The sequence below is a fragment of the Eucyclogobius newberryi genome, unplaced genomic scaffold (genome assembly GCF_026437365.1).
Source record: "Eucyclogobius newberryi isolate DKJ021-1_F unplaced genomic scaffold, fEucNew1.0.hap1 SCAF_7, whole genome shotgun sequence".
Classification (NCBI taxonomy): Eukaryota; Metazoa; Chordata; class Actinopteri; order Gobiiformes; family Gobiidae; genus Eucyclogobius; species Eucyclogobius newberryi.
This window is the reverse complement of record NW_027316389.1, coordinates 5,432,788-5,449,939: the sequence shown is the minus strand read 5'-3', so window position 1 is coordinate 5,449,939 and position 17,152 is coordinate 5,432,788.

Below are 17,152 nucleotides of genomic sequence, written 5' to 3'. Positions count from 1 at the left end.
TACTACTACTACTACTACTACTACTACTACTACTACTACTACTAATACTACTACTACTACCACCACTAATACTACTACTACTACTACTAATACTACTACTACTACTACCACTAATACTACTACTACTACTACTACTACCAATATTACTACTACTGTTGCTATAGTTACCGCTAGTTCTAAGTTCTCTGTCGCTGTAGTTAAAAATAAAAAGCATTGGATTTTATTTTTTTTATGAATTAAAAACGTTCAATAAATAAAAGCAGGGACGAATAAAGTGACTTTTGTGACTAATAATACTGAGGGAAAAGTGTTTAATTCTGCTATTTATTTATTTATTTATTTATTTGTTTGTTTGTTTGTTTGTTTGTTTGTTGCAGCGCTTGTTTATTAGAAAAGGGTTCACTGGATTCAACCATGAAAAGAAAGTGCGTTTGTTGCGATAAAAGACTGGATCTGTTTGTAATGTGTTTTTGTCTGTTACTTTATTGCAAATGTTTATTTTAATAAGTTTTAAAATATCAGTATAAGCTGAAAAGGGGCACATAATAATAATAATAATAATAATAATAATAATAATAATTAAAAATAATAACAAACATAATTATAATAATAATACAAATTATAAACATAATAATAAAGAATTATAAACATAATAATACATTAATAATAATACTAATAAACATAATAATACCAATAATAAAAATTACAGTAATAAAAAATAAAAATAATAATACAAAATAATAATACAAAATATAAACATCATAATAGTAATAAAAATAATAATATAAATAATAAATACAAAAATATATATAATAATAATTAATAACGATATATCTCTTTCTGATCCTTTTCATTCGTTCTTTTGCATGTTATAAATGAATGAAATAAATTAATTAATTAAATACAAAATAACTTTATTGTTATAGAGTCAGTTACATGAAGTATTGTTATATTTTCTAAACAAAATTGTTAAATTGAAAACAATTTGAGGAACTAATTAATCACTTTATTTGCTGTACTCCTCCTGCAGTCGAGTATTCACACTACTACAACTTTTCCCGCTGCTACTTCACACGTGTACCTGTCCAAACCTGACGTCTCCGTGTAAATACTGTCAGACGCTCGTTAGAAGCGTCTTAAGTTCCTCGTCATATTTGATTAAGACGTTGAGCGCGTTGAAACGAAGTCTGTTTTATTTCTCTGGTCGTGGACATAAAACGCTCCCGGGGGAATCGTCCTGTCAGCGCCGTGACGTCTGAATCTACAAATGTCAAAAGAACGGGCTTCATAACGAGGCTTTTTCACCGTTTATGAGCGACGCAGAGGCGGGTTTGACATGACAGGACGTTTTCAACTTTAAATCACCGCCAGAGGAAGAGTTTGGACGAGAAGTTGATCAAACAGGAAGTGGAATCTCGAATCCAAGTCATTAAAATGGTGCTATTTAGCAAATTGCAATTGTTCATGTAAAAAAAGAAGATAGTTCTCGTTTAGTTGTTTGTACAAAAGTGTTCAGCCTCAGATTTAAAAAGTATGAGACAAGGAAAATGTAAAAAAAGTGAAAGTATAACTAATTGTATTAATAAAACTGTCGGTAAAAAAATAATAAATGACTTGTAAACGCTCTTTGTCGAAGCATTAAAGTGACGTATGATGTTTTAACGATCTTCTAATTTTGACTTTATTTGGTGTGTTTATACCTGTCGTACATATAAATTATAGTTTTACTCTGATCGAGTTTTTATTTGTGGAGAAAAGTTGGAAAATGTGTAGAAAATGACAATAAGTGACGTCACACCAGGGACACTCATACAGGAAGTGACATCACACCAGGGACACTCATACAGGAAGTGACATCACACCAGGGACACTCATACAGGAAGTGACATCACACCAGGGACACTCATACAGGAAGTGACATCACACCAGGGACACTCATACAGGAAGTGACATCACACCAGGGACACTCATACAGGAAGTGACATCACACCAGGGACACTCATACAGGAAGTGACATCACACCAGGGACACTCATACAGGAAGGGACATCACACCAGGGACACTCATACAGGAAGTGACATCACACCAGGGACACTCATACAGGAAGTGACATCACACCAGGGACACTCATACAGGAAGTGACATCACACCAGGGACACTCATACAGGAAGTGACATCACACCAGGGACACTCATACAGGAAGTGACATCACACCAGGGACACTCATACAGGAAGTGACATCACACCAGGGACACTCATACAGGAAGTGACATCACACCAGGGACACTCATACAGGAAGTGACATCACACCAGGGACACTCATACAGGAAGTGACATCACACCAGGGACACTCATACAGGAAGGGACATCACACCAGGGACACTCATACAGGAAGTGACATCACACCAGGGACACTCATACAGGAAGTGACATCACACCAGGGACACTCATACAGGAAGTGACATCACACCAGGGACACTCATACAGGAAGTGACATCACACCAGGGACACTCATACAGGAAGTGACATCACACCAGGGACACTCATACAGGAAGTGACATCACACCAGGGACACTCATACAGGAAGTCACATCACACCAGGGACACTCATACAGGAAGTGACATCACACCAGGGACACTCATACAGGAAGTGACATCACACCAGGGACACTCATACAGGAAGTCACATCACACCAAGGACACTCATACAGGAAGTGACATCACACCAGGGACACTCATACAGGAAGTGACATCACACCAGGTTACTCATACAGGAAGTGACATCACACCAGAGACACTCATACAGGAAGTGACATTACACCAGGGACACTCATACAGGAAGTCACATCACACCAGGGACACTCATACAGGAAGTGACATCACACCAGGGACACTCATACAGGAAGTGACATCACACCAGGGACACTCATACAGGAAGTGACATCACACCAGGGACACTCATACAGGAAGTGACATCACACCAGGGACACTCATACAGGAAGTGACATCACACCAGGGACACTCATACAGGAAGTGACATCAAACCAGGGACACTCATACAGGAAGTGACATCACACCAGGGACACTCATACAGGAAGTCACATCACACCAGGGACACTCATACAGGAAGTGACATCACACCAGGGACACTCATACAGGAAGTGACATCACACCAGGGACACTCATACAGGAAGTGACATCACACCAGGGACACTCATACAGGAAGTGATATCACACCAGGGACACTCATACAGGAAGTGACATCACACCAGGGACACTCATACAGGAAGTGACATCACACCAGGGACACTCATACAGGAAGTGACATCACACCAGGGACATTCATACAGGAAGAGACATCACACCAGGGACACTCATACAGGAAGTGACATCACACCAGGGACATTCATACAGGAAGTGACATCACACCAGGGACACTCATACAGGAAGTGACATCACACCAGGGACATTCATACAGGAAGAGACATCACACCAGGGACACTCATACAGGAAGTGACATCACACCAGGGACATTCATACAGGAAGTGACATCACACCAGGGACACTCATACAGGAAGTGACATCACACCAGGGACATTCATACAGGAAGTGACATCACACCAGGGACACTCATACAGGAAGTGACATCACACCATGGACACTCATACAGGAAGTGACATCACACCAGGGACATTCATACAGGAAGTGACATCACACCAGGGACACTCATACAGGAAGTGACATCACACCAGGGACACTCATACAGGAAGTGACATCACACCAAGGACACTCATACAGGAAGTAACATCACACCAGTGACACTCGTTCCAGTCAAAGTTTATGCAGAATTTACACAAAAGAAACAACTTTTTTGACTCTTTAAACATGAATTCAACAAAATGAAGTCTCTGGTCCTGTTTTATGTTTGTTCAATCTTTTATGTTTTAAACTTTTACGATGAAATAAATAAAATGAATGAATTAATTAAATTAAATTAATAAAACTAAGAAAATAGAATACATAGAATAAATAAATAGATAGAATAAATAAGATGAATAAAATGAATAAAATTAATTAAGTAAATTAATTAAATAGATTAAACAAAGGCTGGATGTGACAAAAAAATAAAAAAAATATTTAAATGTTCCCCTCATTGATTTATCACGCTTTTCGAATTGATTTTCTTTTGTCTTTTAAACAAATAGAAATGGCTTTTAGTATTACCTTCCTGAAACTACAGAATACATTTTCAACACCAAACATTAGACGTGAGACGAAACAAGATGAATAAATCTAAATAAATCTCACATTTCCCTTTGTATTGAAGCCAGGCTGGTTTGTATTCAGTTCCATTTAAAGCCGAGGAACTTAAATCAGGAAAATCGTGTATTTAAACCTTTCTCTTTCCTCACGTTATCATTATTATTCACATGCATCGATGACAGCTTTAGACCGGACACAAGTGAAGCAGGATGAGACAGAACTTTCTTACAATTTAAACAGATAAAATGTTTAATAAGAGAATAAGACAAAGGTTTTACAATGTTCTTTCTTGAGAGGAAAACTAAATTCACTAATTCACAGCTTTAACACACACAAAAAAGTCACATTTCTTTCTCCAAAGTCTAAACTCTGCTCCAAACCACAAGCTTTTAGGGCAAAGTTAATCGATTAATCACAACTAATGGATTATCGAGATAACCGTCAGCGGATCGAGTGATGGAATATTTGTTTGTTTGACTTCCAAACGCGCCTCCTGCCAGGAAAAGAGGATTTATGGCTCGAAAAAAGAAACAATTAAAACAAAATGACAAAGGAAAATGTTCATGTGGCTTTAATTTAGATTTATCTGAGTCAAATTTGGTTAAAAATAGTAATAATTATCATAAAATCTCACCTCTGCCTCAATCTAGACTCAATGTGATTCATTGCACAGCCTATGACACAAATTAATTTAGTTTAAATGGATTTATTCTGGCGTAATCGTCCAGTAGAACACGCTCTCTTTACATATCAGTGTTTTCTAGTTCACATTTAGCAGGCAGCGCCCCCTTCAGCGGCGCCAAGCGATGCGTTCACAGCGTTTCACGGGTCGGACGGGAAAAGAGAGCGGGAACAGAGGCGTTTCAACAGTCAAATCGGGCTGAAAACAGCTACAAAAACACGTCAAATGAACGTTTTTACGACTAACGCGGCGTCACAATAAAGGTCTCTGGAGTCAGGACAGATGAAAAACTCGCCGCGGCGGTGACGGCGGTGACGGCCACGGCGGTGACGTCCACGGCGGTGGGAGAGAGAGACGGGTTGGAAAGAAAGACGCCGCTGTGTTTTAAGTGTTTGTTTCAAAGTGAGCGTTTTGACCCGACGGTGAAGAAGAAGACGACGAGCAGCAAAACAACATCAAAAGTGCGGATCTGACGCGTAATCAGGAAGGAAGAAGTCGCCTCGCTTCACTGTCGGACCCGTAAACATCAGGGGCCCGTAAACATCAGGGGCCCGTAAACATCTGGGACCGGATTTATGGAGGTTAAAGGACACATTATGCATGATTTAAACTGTTATTGTCCTTTAAACGCGTTCTTGTACCTTGTGTTTGGCGTCTTATGTTTTAAAATGCATAAATAACTATAAAAGACCACTGCTTTCTCTCAGCCAGGCGTTCTGTCATCAGAAGTTTGGTGTTAACGCGCCATCTACTGGCGGCAGAGGGAATCACTGTGAGGAAATAAACAAAAGCTAGCTTGTCTCGACACACTAATGTAAACACACAGTTGTAATGAAGGTGATTTGAGTCAGAAACGCTCAGGACGAGTCTGAAGATGATTTACGGACTTAAATACGACCTATTGTGCTTTTGTCTTGTATTGTTCGAATCTACGACGAACATGGAGCGTTGTGTTGTGTTTTAAACATCTTAAATCGCAATATTGATCGTTTTGAAGTATTGAAGTTTTTTTTTAATAAGTCAGCTCAGAAGTGATTATTGGAAAAATACAAATGTTTAGTTTGTGGTATTTAACGGTTGGAATGCTTTATTAATTTGCGTAAATTGTGCCGAACGTTTGTGATGTTTGGCCACTTTTCTTCACGGCTCTCGATTGGTGTAAAAACAAACATTTATAACCGGTTTTATCGCACCAAACGCAGTCAAACCTGCCACAGACGCTTTGAATTTATTTATCTTTACATTTAAAAAATACTTTGTCTTGCTGGAGATGGAGAGTTTAATGCCGTGCTGTCACATGCTGCACCTTTAAGCGTCTTTGTTTGATTTATTTATCTATTTATTGCTTTATTAGTCTTGAATTTGCCTCGTCACACAAATAAACCAATATTGACTTTCTACTTCCTGGTTTCGTCACGTTAAATAATTGCTATCGTTCCAAAATAACCCCGAGTTCTTTTCCTATTTACTTCGGACCAAACCAGGCGAGACGTTTGACCCTTTGAGGCTGAAACGATCCGCTCAAGTCGCCTCCGTCTCCGGGTTCGGGGCGTAATGCGTTGCCACGGGCGATCGAGCGTCGATTAGCGGCTCGCCGCGTCGTTATCGCAGCCATTACGCGGCTAACAAGCAGAGACGCGCGTGATTACGAGCCGCGCCTTCACACGAGAGGAGGGAGGAGCCAACGAGAGGTCGTGGAGGGAGCTAAACCGCTGATACTCAAGTGTTTTATGTCAATACAACCAAAGTATTCGTTGCTATGGACACGTCGTGTCGTACATAGGGACTCATAAGTTTATTGATGATCAGGCAGTGGAACGTGTCCAACGAGGCGTGAAATCTCATTATTAAAGGGGATTTTTAAGAGCTTTTAACCACCACAGTCTTTGCTTTTTGCGCTTTGTCGTCGCGCTTTGTTGCCATGACGTTTACTTTGACGCTTTTCAAATGGAAACCGGCGGATTGAGTCGTTTTAGATCTATATTGTCCAAAATTCTGACCCACTGGTGTCATAAATAATAATACGTTTTGTTTGAAGCGTCAGTTCCTTTACATTCCGGGTGACAAACGCCTACACTGGCCGATCGACTTCCATGGAAAGTTAATTAAATACATTTTTTAGAATATTTGTCAATTTGTCGGACGAAACGTTACGTGCTGGGGCTTTAAAGGACACATATTATGCCAAATTTACACTCTGTTCCTCGTCACAAACTCGGCTGGAGGACGTTTAGCTTCATTCACAGTTTGATAAAGTCCTCTCCCCTCCGAGCGTTAACAACACTCCGTTCTGAATCTCCTCCATGTGTGATGTCATGGTCTACCTGTGATGTCATGTTCTACCTGTGATGTCATGTTCTACCTGTGATGTCATGTTCTACCTGTGATGTCATATTCTACCTGTGATGTCATGTTCTACCTGTGATGTCATATTCTACCTGTGATCTCATGTTCTACCTGTGATGTCATGTTCTACCTGTGATGTCATGTTCTACGTGTCTACCTGTGATGTCATGTTCTACCTGTGATCTCATGTTCTACCTGTGATCTCATGCTCTACCTGTGATGTCATATTCTACCTGTGATGTCATATTCTACCTGTGATGTCATATTCTACCTGTGATCTCATGTTCTACCTGTGATGTCATGTTCTACCTGTGATGTCATATTCTACCTGTGATGTCATGTTCTACCTGTGATGTCATATTCTACCTGTGATCTCATGTTCTACCTGTGATGTCATGTTCTACCTGTGATGTCATGTTCTACCTGTGATGTCATGTTCTACGTGTCTACCTGTGATGTCATGTTCTACCTGTGATCTCATGTTCTACCTGTGATCTCATGCTCTACCTGTGATGTCATATTCTACCTGTGATGTCATATTCTACCTGTGATGTCATATTCTACCTGTGATCTCATGTTCTACCTGTGATGTCATGTTCTACCTGTGATGTCATATTCTACCTGTGATGTCATATTCTACCTGTGATCTCATGTTCTACCTGTGATGTCATATTCTACCTGTGATCTCATGTTCTACCTGTGATGTCATGTTCTACCTGTGATGTCATGTTCTACGTGTCTACCTGTGATGTCATGTTCTACCTGTGATCTCATGTTCTACCTGTGATCTCATGTTCTACCTGTGATGTCATATTCTACCTGTGATGTCATATTCTACCTGTGATGTCATATTCTACCTGTGATCTCATGTTCTACCTGTGATGTCATGTTCTACCTGTGATGTCATGTTCTACCTGTGATGTCATATTCTACCTGTGATGTCATATTCTACCTGTGATGTCATATTCTACCTGTGATCTCATGTTCTACCTGTGATGTCATGCTCTACCTGTGATGTCATGTTCTACCTGTGATGTCATATTCTACCTGTGATGTCATGTTCTACCTGTGATCTCATGTTCTACCTGTGATCTCATGTTCTACCTGTGATGTCATATTCTACCTGTGATGTCATATTCTACCTGTGATGTCATGCTCTACCTGTGATGTCATGTTCTACCTGTGATGTCATATTCTACCTGTGATGTCATGTTCTACCTGTGATCTCATGTTCTACCTGTGATGTCATATTCTACCTGTGATGTCATATTCTACCTGTGATGTCATATTCTACCTGTGATGTCATGTTCTACCTGTGATGTCATATTCTACCTGTGATGTCATGTTCTACCTGTGATCTCATGTTCTACCTGTGATCTCATGTTCTACCTGTGATGTCATATTCTACCTGTGATGTCATATTCTACCTGTGATGTCATATTCTACCTGTGATCTCATGTTCTACCTGTGATGTCATATTCTACCTGTGATGTCATGTTCTACCTGTGATGTCATATTCTACCTGTGATGTCATATTCTACCTGTGATCTCATGTTCTACCTGTGATGTCATATTCTACCTGTGATGTCATATTCTACCTGTGATGTCATGTTCTACCTGTGATGTCATATTCTACCTGTGATGTCATATTCTACCTGTGATGTCATGTTCTACCTGTGATGTCATGTTCTACCTGTGACTCTGAGAATCTTCTGCTGTTTTAAACTCCACACATCACCTCCAGACTTGAAACAAGTTGAAACTGTTTTATTTAAACTGTATAGTTCCCTCTGCAGCCAGGAGGTGGTGTCATAACTCAGTAAGTCCCGGAGGAAACAGCAGAGATCCAAACTAAAGATGTTAATAAAGCTGCTGAAACCAAACGCTTATATTATAGTGACATTACAAAGCCTCGACCTCACACCGTCCAAACTGCTCTCATGTTTCTCTGCATTATTTTCATATTTGTGTCGCCGTGACATTACGAACCTGATCAAAGGTTTGGCGTCTCTCTTCGGGTTTTGGTCTGATCGTCGTAAACATCTTTTTCAGATTAAACTCTCCTTTTCTCTGAGCGTCAGCGGGGAAAATATCATCTCAGACTGTTGTGTCCTTTTAAAGACGAGACGAGCGAGGACAAACGGCACGTGAGAAATATGAACTTTTAAACTGCACAATCTTACACAAAATAACAAGATTTTGGCAGATTTTGTTCGTATTTGTTTTCTTTACCCGATTTAGTGAAGTTTCAACTCCAAAACCATAAAATATCCACAGTCCACACTGCGTTTGTTGTGTCTAATATGTCAAATAACCAAAATTAAGCAAGAAATAGAAACCCGAAAACCAATTTTAATGATTTATTTGTTCCAATTTTGGGAGTTTTTACACATAAAAGGCTTTTATTTTGAAAACACGACTTGATAATACATTTATTTCATATGAATATCTCACATTTAACATCTTTTCCCATCGACTCTCGGCGTCTGACCTTAATAATTGGTGATGTTTTTCTGTCCGTCGTCCATGTTGTTTGTGACCTCCGTTCTCCTTCACACCTTCTCTGAACCAGCTGGACCTTGTCATCCTTCCTCTCTCCTCCTCTTCCTCCTCTTCCTCCTCGTCCTCTCCATCCCTTTGTCCCTTCTCTTCCTCATCGCTCCTCCGTCGCTCCCTCGCTCCCGTCGCTCCCGTCGCTCCCGTCGCTCCTGCCGAGTGTGAATCCGACGGCGCTCTTATTTGGACTCTGTTAATTTTAGCTCGTCAGAGCGGACACTGAGGACAGAAGGTGAGAAGGTGAGAGGACGAAGGCGATGTTTGCACCGAGACGAAGCGCCGGTCTAAAGCCGGATTAAAATGAATCAAAACCAGGATTAAATGAGTCTAAACCAGGATTAAATTAGTCTAAACCAGGATTAAATTAGTCTAAAGTGGGATTAAATCAGTCTAAACCAGGATTAAAATGAGTCTAAAACCGGATTAAAATGAGTCTAAACCAGGATTAAAATGAGTCCAAAATGAGTCCAAACCAGGATTAAAATGAGTCCAAACCAGGATTAAAATGAGTCCAAACCAGGATTAAAATGAGTCCAAACCAGGATTAAAATGAGTCCAAACCAGGATTAAAATGAGTCCAAACCAGGATTAAAATGAGTCCAAACCAGGATTAAAATGAGTCTAAACTAGGATTAAAATGAGTCCAAACTAGGATTAAAATGAGTCTAAACCAGGATTAAATTAAAAAGAGTCTAAACCAGGCCGAAATAATGCCCTTTATCAAGACTAAATTGTGTTGAATCAGGACTAAACTTGGACTCTATCTGGATTATAAACGGTCCAATCAGGACTAAACCAGGTCCAGGACAAACCCTAAACAAAACAAGCATTAAACCCTGTAAATCCACTTTCTGTGACTTCCATCTGCTTTAAAACCCGGTGTGAGCAAACGAGAATAGAAACATGTTCAGAGTCGTATGTAAAGTCGTGTGGACAAACACGTCGCGTTACGGGACAAACACTCTGAACGTCATTTACATAAAGTCCCCCCCCCCCCACACACACACACACACGCCCCCCCGCCTCCCGCGCCATCAAAGGAACGTTCCATGTGAAACGGCGAAGCGGGCGTCTGTGTCAAGCGCCCGGGCGACGCTAATGGGAAAAGAGTTGTTTATCGTGGGAGAAGACGACTCACGCCTTCATGTTCAGGTGAGCAGCAGAGGAACAACACTCTGAGCCATGGTTACGACTGTACACCATGGTTACCACTATACACCATGGTTACCACTATACACCATGGTTACGACTGTACACCATGGTTACCACTATACACCATGGTTACCACTATACACCATGGTTACGACTGTACACCACGGTTACGACTGTACACCATGGTTACGACTATACACCATGGTTACCACTATACACCATGGTTACCACTATACACCATGGTTACGACTGTACACCACGGTTACGACTGTACACCATGGTTACGACTATACACCATGGTTACCACTATACACCATGGTTACCACTATACACCATGGTTACGACTATACACCACGGTTACGACTGTACACCATGGTTACGACTATACACCATGGTTACCACTATACACCATGGTTACCACTATACACCATGGTTACGACTGTACACCACGGTTACGACTGTACACCATGGTTACCACTATACACCATGGTTACCACTATACACCATGGTTACGACTGTACACCACGGTTACGACTGTACACCATGGTTACCACTATACACCATGGTTACCACTATACACGGAGCCACGGTTACGGCTATACACGGAGCCATGGTTACGACTATACACGGAGCCATGGTTACGACTATACTCTGAGCCACGGTTACGACTATACGCTGAGCCACGGTTACGACTATACGCTGAGCCATGGTTACGACGATACACGGAGCCATGGTTACGACTATACACGGAGCCATGGTTACGACTATACATGGAGCCATGGTTACGACTATACACGGAGCCATGGTTACGACTATACATGGAGCCATGGTTACGACTATACGCTGAGCCATGGTTACGACTATACACGGAGCCATGGTTACGACTATACATGGAGCCATGGTTACGACTATACGCTGAGCCATGGTTACGACTATACACGGAGCCGTGGTTACGACTATACACGGAGCCGTGGTTACGACTATACACGGAGCCGTGGTTACGACTGTACACGGAGCCGTGGTTACGACTATACACGGAGCCATGGTTACGACTATACACTGAGCCACGGTTACGACTATACATGGAGCCATGGTTACGACTATACACGGAGCCGTGGTTACGACTATACACGGAGCCGTGGTTACGACTATACACTGAGCCACGGTTACGACTATACACGGAGCCGTGGTTACGACTATACACGGAGCCGTGGTTACGACTATACACGGAGCCGTGGTTACGACTATACACGGAGCCATGGTTACGACTATACACGGAGCCGCACAAATTGGTGTCACTCTGGTCACACTTTTCATCTCGTTCCATGGAAAGTCTTCAGATGGGCGTGATTGACAGGTGGTTTAAGCCAATCAGGGGCACCCGTGTTCTGTAGGTATCAAAACAAACACGGCTGCTGATCAGGGAAAAATGAAATAAAAATGTCACAGAAACTGTGATGGATTTTTGCTGATTGCACGGTTCCGTTTGAGTTTGGCTCCATCCAGAACACAGTTACAATAAGAAAACAAACGACGAGGGAGACGTTGTATTTTGATCGATTCATTCACGTTTGACTTCATCCTGGATCGTCCTGCAACTGAAGCTCTGATGAAAAGTCCTGTTTTCACCTACCCCCTATCCCTGCCCACATCCCTGTACTTAGTGTGATTATTTGAAAATGTGATTTGAAAGACTCCAAACGACACATATAGGGTTCTGGAATATAGGGTTGTTTTTATAATTGTATTTTTTTTCTAGCATAATTAAAAAAATAAAAAAATAAAAAAATAAATAAAATAAATAAAATAAATAAAATAAATAAAATAAATAAAATAAATAAAATAAATAAAATAAATAAAATAAATAAAATAAATAAAATAAATCTGCGACAAGTTGGCCACTGTCCAGGATGTACCCCGCCTAAGGCCTGAAGTCACTGGGATAGGCTCCAGTCACCCGCGACCCCGAAAGGGAACAAGCGGTAGAAAATGGATGGATGGATGGAAATAAAATAAATTAAATAAATTAAATAAATTAAATAAATTAAATAAATAAATAAAATAAATACATTAAATAAAAAAAATTAAACAATAATTTAAAAAAAACATCAAAAAAAAGAAAGTGGGTAGGGAACCCAAGATGAGTCAGGGGATATAGTAAGAAAATTAAGCGGTGGCATCCATCAAAAAAGAAAGGTTAAAGTTCAAAATGTTAAAAATAAAAACATCTAAATCACAATCCCTCTTATCACTATGAAGAGGCGGGGCTTATCACTATGAAGAGGCGGGGCTTATCAAGTCTGAACTGTTCTAGATCAATATTACAGTTTCCAGTGAACAAAACATAATAGGATCTAATTCTGTTGTAGTTTAAGCCTCAGTGATCTGAAGAAGTCACGACCTCACACACGACCTCGTAAATAAGTCACGACCTCACACACGACCTCGTAAATAAGTCACGACCTCACACACGACCTCGTAAATAAGTCACGGCCTCACACACGACCTCGTAAATAAGTCACGACCTCACACGCGACCTCGTAAATAAGTCACGACCTCACACACGACCTCGTAAATAAGTCACGGCCTCACACACGACCTCGTAAATAAGTCACAGCCTCACACACGACCTCGTCCATTGAGTTTTTACAATTACATTACTGCTCCACTTAAAATGTGACGACCACAATGCATCTTCTTCACTAATCATAACATTACTTCATCACAGTCCTCTTAATATGATAATCAGATGTGTCAGTGGACGTTCAGTCAGTCACTTTGGGGACAAATCGTCTTTTAGATTATCGGTGAACAAACTCTCTTCTATGAGTGCGCTCTGTTTGTCTGGAGGTGGTTCTGTACCTCTCTCTCTCTGTGGGACGTCCCGTGATGAGCCCCTGGTATTATGGCTGGGAGACCCCTGATGTGCGGCTACGGAAACCCCGCGGCGTTCTGATTGACAGGACGTCTCTGGAGAATGTCCCGGGAGAGGATATGGCCTTCTGCTGATAGTGTCCAGGGAATGAGGCTGTTTACCACCACAAGAGCGCGGCAGAGTGGTTACCCTAATCCAACGGAAACGACACAACGAGTCACACTAGTTATAGTGTGTAATTATTGTGTTATAGTACCAATCATCCTCCTTCTCTGAGCCTCACAAAAGCTCAGTTTCAAAGTTCCCAACCCTTATTTGTGACGTAGATATCTGAATGTTTCCTGTGCTGTTCTAAGCCTCGTTCATCACAACTGCACGTTCACAGAGCAAGCTAGCTTTTGTTTATTTCCAACTGACTGCTGCAAAGTCATGTTCAAGGGGGGGGAAAAAACACAATTACGATAAAAGTGTGGTTTCCTCTCTCAGCGCCACAAACTTGGAACAGCTTTTTGTGCCTTGCTGAGTCTGGCCTCGTGATACAAAAGTAAAACGTGTTATATTTATGTGCCTACGATGCAGAGCCACGCCCTGAGCGGGAAACACAGGCCGACGTGAGCCTCACCGAGCCGAACCAGTCTGAGGACCGGGGCGTGCAGGTCCTCTCCCGCGGGACAGGGCGGGGGGGTTCTCGACTCCCGCTTTATTTAGAGGAGGAGACACATTGATTGACACTTGTTATAAGAGCATTTATAGTCCTCAGACGAGCCTCATCGCGGCGTTCTGATTCTGCAGGTTTGACGTGAAAAGAATCGTCCGGAGTTGATTCCCTCACATTAGCATGACAAAGCGCTCCGGACCATTGTCCATGGAAACGACGACACAAGGAGCCGCGTGGAAGAGGCCATTTCAGACACTTTTAACAGACACTGCACTGAGCCTGCTGTCAATCACAGAGAGAGAGAGAGAGAGAGAGAGAGAGAGAGAGAGAGAGAGAGAGAGAGAGAGAGAGGGAGAGAATAATTAGAGGTCTATTCTAGTTTGAAGGTGGTTGTGGTCACTCACTGGTCACAGAGAGCTGATACTCCGCCCTTCGCTGCTGTAGAAGATGCAGGAGAACAGGCCAGAGTCGTCCGGGCGGAGAGCAGAGATCTGAACCTGGAACAGCCCCTCCCTCAGACCCCCTCTCTCAGACCCCCTCTCTCAGAGCGGCTCGCTCACTTGGACCCACTTCTGGTAGAAGACCTCCCCTCTGGGTTCTGGAGGTCAGCGTGGTCTCTGGGTCCTGGAGGTCAGCGTGGTCTCTGGGTCCTGGAGGTCAGCGTGGTCTCTGGGTCCTGGTCGCAGAGGATGGTCAGTGGTTTGAGGGCTATTTCTGAGGAGAACTTCCACTCCAGAGTCACTGACCCGCTCTCGAGCGCCTTCAAGATGCACGAATCACCTGCACCTTTATTTAAACACACAATTTCATTATTAACATGAAATTAGTGCAACATTAGTTACATAATTAGATAACTAATCAATTAAATCAATTCTCAGTGAAAGACTCACTACAGATGGACGTGCTGGTCATCAATATTAAGAAGAGCTCTCCAGGTGAAAACATGCCAGTGTTAGACATGTGACCTACCGTGTGGCGAATATGATGTTACTCATGTGTCAGGTCAACACAATGTTCAAATTGTTGACTTTCATATTTGATTTCACTTGGGCCCAACTCACTGGCCCCTCGTGTGTCTGTAAATAACCCTCTGCTCGTGTTCCACAAACTTACAGTGGGAGGAAGGGTCACCAGGCCCCTACTGTAGAGTCATCTTACCGTCCATATCAGAGAAGCAGAGACGATCTATGATTATGAGGGGCGTGGCTAAAGCTAGTGTGTGTGAGGGGCGTGGCTAAAGCTAGCGTGCACAGGGACAGTTTTGCCTCATTTCTTTGATTCTCTGCATGTGAGGGGCGTGGCTAAAGCCTCTACGCCGCGTTTGAACCTCTCTTTATGTCATGCTAATGCTAATGCTAATGCCAGACGCATTATGACCTGGAAATATCACATTCTGGCTCTTGACAAAGCAAGTGTCGTGCGGCCATAAACAGGAAACAGCTCTTGCTAACGTGCTTTGCTAGCTTTGAGTCGCTAAGGCTCGGCGTATAAGTTAGCATGAGTGGAAACACGGCGCTTTAGCATGAGATCAAGTCAGAGTTTTTGTGGAGGAATGATTCTTTTGTCTTTTTTTCTGCTTTGAGACTAAATGACCCTTTCAAACTAAAATGATTTCAGATCCGCGCTAATCGAAAGAAAAAAAGCATTTGTTTAATCCAACTCCTTTGAGACGGCGCAACGTTGATTTGAAAGCGTCCGCGGCAACAACAGCCAGAACGGAAGCGACGCTCAAATGAAGACGTGCGATTGAAGCACCTCCAGCGACTGATCACTTATGAACACGTATTAAAGCGATTTGAACCCAGGAGGCCCTCGTTCTGTTTTAATTACACTGAACACAATTATGAGCCTGGAGTCACCACAACATTCAATCAAGCACATGTTCAACCAAACACGCTGGAGACCGCGAGTCCCAGAGCACGAGACCACACGCAATACACGAGACCACACGCAATACACGAGACCACACGCAATACACGAGACCACACGCAATACACGAGACCACACGCAATACACGAGACCACACGCAATACACGAGACCACACGCAATACACGAGACCACACGCAATACACGAGACCACACGCAATACACGAGACCACACGCAATACACGAGACCACACGCAATACACGAGACCACACGCAATACACGAGACCACACGCAATACACGAGACCACACGCAATACACAAGACCACACGCAATACACGAGACCACACGCAATACACGAGACCACACGCAATACACGAGACCACACGCAATACACGAGACCACACGCAATACACGAGACCACACGCAATACACGAGACCACACGCAATACACGAGACCACACGCAATACACGAGACCACACGCAATACACGAGACCACACGCAATACACGAGACCACACGCAATACATAAGATTACAGTACACGAGACCACACGCAATACACGAGACCACACGCAATACACGAGACCACACGCAATACACGAGACCACACGCAATACACTAGACCACACGCAATACATAAGATTACAGTACACGAGACCACACGCAATACACGAGACCACACGCAATACACGAGACCACACGCAATACACGAGACCACACGCAATACACGAGACCACACGCAATACACGAGA